This window comes from Grampus griseus, assembly GCF_964374135.1.
Source record: "Grampus griseus genome assembly, chromosome: 4".
NCBI lineage: Eukaryota > Metazoa > Chordata > Mammalia > Artiodactyla > Delphinidae > Grampus > Grampus griseus.
In genome coordinates, this window is record NC_138997.1 from 17,126,266 (window position 1) to 17,132,424 (window position 6,159).

Below are 6,159 nucleotides of genomic sequence, written 5' to 3' on the forward strand. Positions count from 1 at the left end.
AGAGTTTGACAGTGTCTGGCCTTACATTTAGGTCTTTAGTCCATTTTGAGCTTATTTTTGTGTATGGTGTTAGGGAGTGATCTAATCTCATACTTTTACATGTAGCTGTCCAGTTTTCCCAGCACCACTTATTGAAGAGGCTATCCTTTCTCCACTGTACATTCCTGCCTCCTTTATCAAAGATAAGGTGACCATATGTATGCACACACTCTTAATGATAACACTTATACTACACTTACTGTGTGTCAGGAATCATTCTAAACACTTTAGATATAGTATTTAAGTTTCACCATAACTATTTGAGGTAGCTATTATTTTTATACTCACTTTTTTTTCTTTTTTAAATTATTATTAATTAATTTATTTATTTTGGGCTGTGTTGGGTCTTCGTTTCTGTGCGAGGGCTTTCTCCAGTTGAGTCAAGCGGGGGCCACTCTTCATCGCGGTGCGCAGGCCTCTCACTATCATGGCCTCTCTTGTTGCGGAGCACAGGCTCCAGACACGCAGGCTCAGTAGTTGTGGCTCACGGGCCCAGTTGCTCCGTGGAATGTGGGATCTTCCCAGACCAGGTCTCGAACCCATGTCCCCTGCATTCGCAACCACTGCACCACCAGGGAAGCCCCTCACTTTTTTTTTTAAATAAGAAAACTTATTTAAAAATAAGTTTAAATTCTCTGAGGCACAGAGAGTTGTACTCATTGGGATGAGACAAAACAGTTGTAAAAAATGTCATCATTCAAATACAGCAGAGGTTTTTCTCACATAAGAGTCCAAGGTGTGTGTTTTCAACCAGCAGATGACTTCACTTTACTTGGTGATTCAGAGGCCCTGGATCCTTCCATCTTCTGGCTCTACCGTTATCTAGAGTTTCACTGTTAATTTCTTCCTGCTGGCAAAAGAAAGTAGTATCTTCCTGTAGCTGCTGTAATAAATTACCACAAACTTAGTGGCTTAAGCCGATACAAGTTTCTTACAGTTCTGGAGCCGAGGTCCAAAATGGATCTCACTGGGCTGAAACCAAGGTGTTGGCAGGGCTGCATTCCTTTTGGAGGCTTTAGGGGAGAATCTGTTTCCTTACCTGTCCAACCTCTAGAGGTTACCCACACTCCTTGCCTCATGACTCCCTTCTATCTTTAAAGCCAGCAGTGGCTGGTTGAGTCTTTCTCATAACACATCACTGATACTGACTCTTCCGTCCCCCCTCTTCCACTGTTAAGGACCCTATGATTACATTGGGCCTGCCTGTTATCCAGGTTATCCAAGATAATCTTATCTTAAGGTCAAATGATTAGCAATTTAATTCCACTTTACCATGTAACACCATAGGTTCCAGAGGTTAGGATCTTTGGGGGGACATTATTCTGCCTCCCACAGGGAGGGTACATCTGCTTAAAGTCTTGGTATACATGATATACAGTGCTGTGTGTTGTGTGTTTCGAAGGTGTACAGAATCTTTTTCATTTATACATACAGATATATCTATTCATCTCCGGATTCTTTTCCCATATAGGTTATTACAGAATGTTGAGTAGAACTCCCTTGTTATACGTAGGTCCTTGTTGATTATCTATTTTATATGTAATAGTTTCTATTTGTAAATCCCCGCTTCCTAATTTGTCCCTTCCCCACATCTGTCCCCTTTGTTAACCATAATTTTATTTTCTACTTTTGTGATTCTGTTTCTCTTTTGTCAATTGGTTCACTGGTATTACTTTTTAGATTCCACCTATAAGTGGTATCATACAATATTGGTCTTTTTCTTTCTGACTTACTTCACTTAGTATGATTACAACTAGGTTCATCTATGTTGCTGCAATTGGCATTATTTCATACTTTTCATGCCTGAACAATATTCCATTGTGGACATGTGCCACTTTTTCTTTATCCATTCATTGGTCAATGGACATTTTGGTTGCTTCCATGTCTTGGCTATTGTAAATCTTGCTGCAGTGCACGTTTGGGTGCATCTTTTCGAATTCTGGTCTTTAGATACATACCCAGCAATTGGACTGCCGGATCATATGGTAGCTCAATTTTTACCTTTTAAAGCTGCCTCCATTCTGTTCTCATTAGTGGCTGCTACCAGTTTACATCCCACCAGCAGCATAAGAGGGTACCAATTTCTCCACCACCGCTTCAGCATTTCTTGTTTGTAGATATTTTGCTGATGACCATTCTAACTGGTGTGAGGTGATACCTTTTTGTATTTTGGATTTGCCTGACTCTAATAATTAGTGATGTTGAGCAGTTTTTCATGTGCTTTAAGAAAAAAAAAAACAACGGTGTGAGTAGAATTTACCTCTTGAAATTGTCTTCTTGAAAGTTTGCCCTGTGTTGAATTTTCTTGTCGATTCCTGACCGCAGGACATTTTTTGAGGGCAGGCGTCATTTACAGCCCTGCAGTCCTTGTGAATATTATGTGACCGTTAGCACTAGGTTTAAAGCTGCTGTTGCGGGAAACGGCCACAAGGTGGCAGGATTTCTCAATTCCCCACTCTGGTTACTAGGGCAGCAGAGCCTTCCTGGAAGTCCTGTTCCTTTGTTGTAAATTAGAGTGAAATGTGCCAGGACAAACCCCCAAAAGCTTATGTCTCATTACTTCTTTGTTTTTTTAATTTAATTTTTATTTTCTATCAGAGTAAATTTGATTACAATGTTGTGTTTGTTCTCGGTGTACAGAACCTGCTTCATTTATGCATATACATATATCTATTCATGTACCGATCCTGTTCCCGTGTAGGTTATTACAGACGGTTGAGTAGACCTCCCTTGCAATGAGGTAGGTCCTTTTTGATATATTTATTTTATCTGTATTAGTATATGTATGTTAACCCCAACATGCTAATTGACCCATTCCTCCCACCTTTCCATTTGGTTAACCATAAGTTTGTTTTCTAAGTCTGTGTCTTTCTCTGTGGAAATATGTTCATTGGTATCCGTTTTTAGATAACACCTATAAATGACATCATAGGATATTTGTCTTTCTCTTTCTGACTTCACGTAGTATGATCATCTCTAGGCTCATCTATGGTTCTGCAAAGGGCACTGTTTCATTCTTTTTTTGTGGCTAATATTCCATTGTGTACATGTACCACTTCTGTCCATTCACGTGTCGATTGACATTTTGGTTGCTTCCATTTCTTGGCTACTGTAAATCTTGCTGCAGTGGACGTTTGGGTGATCGTGTCTTTTAGATTCTGGTCTTCTCGGTTGATAGGCCCAGTAGCAGGTCAGCCAGATCATATGGTAGCTCAAGTTTTACCTTTTAATGGCACCTCCATTCAGTTCTCGTTAGTGGCTGTCACCAGTATACATCCCACCAACAGCATAAAGGGTATGCATTTCTCCACAACCCCTTCAGCATTTATTGTTTGTCGACTTTTTGCTGATTGCCATTCTAACTGGTGTGAGGTGATACTTCTTTGTTGTTTGGATATGCATGTCTCCAATTATTCATTATGTTGACCATTTTTCCATGTCTTTTTTTTTAATTAAAAAAAGAGTAAACTTTACCTTGTGAAAATTTGCCCCGTGTTGAATTTTTTTGTCAATTTCAGACTGTAGGACATTTTTGGAGGGCAGGTGTCATTTACAGCCCTGCCTTGTGAATGTTAAGTGACCATTAGCACTAGGTTTAAAGCTGCTGTTTCAGGAAATGGCCACAAGGCGACGCAATATCTACATCCCCAACTCTGGTTACTAGGGCAACAGAGCCTTCTTGGAAGACATGTTCCTAGGTTGTAAATCAGAGTGGAAGGTGCCAGGACAAACCCCCAAAAGCTTATGTCTCATTACTTCTTGTTTTTTTAATTTAAATTTTATTTTCTATCGGAGTAAACTCCAGTACAATGTTGTGTTTGTTGTAGGTGTACAGAATCTGGTTCATTTATGCACATACGTTTATCTATTCATCTTCAATCCTGCTCCCATATAGGTTATTACAGAGTGTTGAGTAGACCTCACTTGGTATATGGTGGTCTTTGGTGATTATATATTTTATTTTAGTATATGTATGTTAACCCCCGTATCCTAATTTATCCATTCCTCCCACCTTTCCTTTTGGTTAACGATAAGTTTGTTTTCTAAGTCTGTGAGTATCTTTCTCTGTGGAAATATATTCATTGGTATCAATTTTTAGATAACATCTATACATGATATTGTAGGATATTCTTGTTCTTACTTCACATATGATTATCTCTAGGCTCATCTATGGTGCTGAAAACAGCATTTTTTCATTCTTTTCCGTGGCTAATATTCCATTGGCTACATGCACCACTTCTTGTTTGTCCATTCATCTGTTGATGGCCGTTTTGGTTGCTTCCATATCTTGGCTATTGTAAATCTTGCTGTAGTAGACGTTTGGGTGCCTGTGTCTCTTCCATTCTGGTCTTCTCAGGTTATAGGCCCAGTAGTGGGTCTGCAGGATCATATGGAATTTTTACTTTTTAAAGGCACCTCCGTTCTGTTCTCCTTAGTGGCTGTTACCAGTTTACATCTCTCCAACAGCATAGGAGGGTATGCATTTCTCCACCACCCCTTCAGCATTTCTTGTGTGTAGACTTTTTGCTGATGGCCATTCTGACTCATGATGGGTGATGCCTCTTTGTTGTTTGGATTTGCATGTCTCTAATTATTCATGATTTTGAGCATTTTTCCGCGTCCTTTTTTTTTGTTTTTGTTTTTTTAAAGAGTAACAAATTCTGTTGTTTTAAACCACTGGTTTGCAACAGTTTGTTACGGCAGCCCTAGGAAACAATTACAGGGCTTTTATAATTGGTGAAAATTAAACTTTGTAGTGCTTGTAATGATCTTTCTCCACCTTTCAATATTAAACTGTGCCTTATTCCATATGGAGTAATTTAAGGAAAAGGCATAATGTTCCATGCCACCAACTAGATTTACTCAGAAAAACCTGGAACTTTGAAAGATACAACTTAAGACATTAAGCTTTGTTCTTCTACCATTGCGGGGGCTTTTCTTTGTTTACATATGTTGCTCACAGACCTTAGACGGATAACTATAAAGATCACTAAGAATAAAGCAATGTAAGAGACAGTGAACATCAATGTTAAATTCAATGAACTTTCTACCAAATATATATATATATATATATATATAATTTGAGATGCCAATGAGTAAAAAGAATAGAAACTTAATTATGCAAACTCAGAAAAGGCTTCTGAAATGTTACTTTAGCTGTGACAGAGAATAATCACTTTAAACGTAATTGCTCTACATTTACTGGTAGGAACTAAAATATATTTTTCGAGCCCCATCTTCCCTTGCCAATGCCCTCATACAAATGTCGAGTTATGGATTTTTGCACTTTATGAAATTTAAATTCCTTAGTGATATTCAGCACAATCATTCACACAAATAAAACAAATATATGGCAACTCAATCCTATTATCATTGATTAATAACAGAATCATACATGATATGGACAAATAGATGTATATACAATTACATGCATATTTTCATATATGCTTATATTATTTATAGAAACATACATTTACATTAGCTTGAATATTATTATATGATAGTAGACAGATGCACATATAAAGTTAACTTTATTTGCTTAAGAACCAATATATTTTATTGTAAAGAAGTACATATGGAAGGAAAAGAATAGGTGCTAAGAGCTACGTTTTTGTTTTTCTTTTTAAGAACTGTTTCTTTTTAAATTTGGGTAATGACAAAATTGATCCTTCAACAGCCTTTTAAAATAATATAGCCTGAAAAATTAAATTTTGTAATTGAAATAATTTACCATCATCATTGAAATTAAGAAAATATATTAAAGAGAGTCTTAACTCTTCAGTGATTGCTTTAGAACCACAAAGGCATTACAAAGGAAGAACAGAGATGGGCTCCGTAGTCCAAAAGAAATCAATTCTTGAGTTTCTCAATCCAACACTTATTCCTAGAATCACTATATTCCTTTGAAGTAACTAAATTGAATATAAAAGCTGCAAATGGGTAACCACCCATACAGAATATTTTGGTGGACTTAAAGGAGTTTCAGGATAGCTGCCTCCATAAATAAGTAGGCAATAAATCAGAAAGACATTGATATAAACATATAATAATAAAACTGAAAGGTCAGAAGGCACATTCTGAAGAATGCAATCTTGTAAATAAAAGAGAATGAAGGTTTAC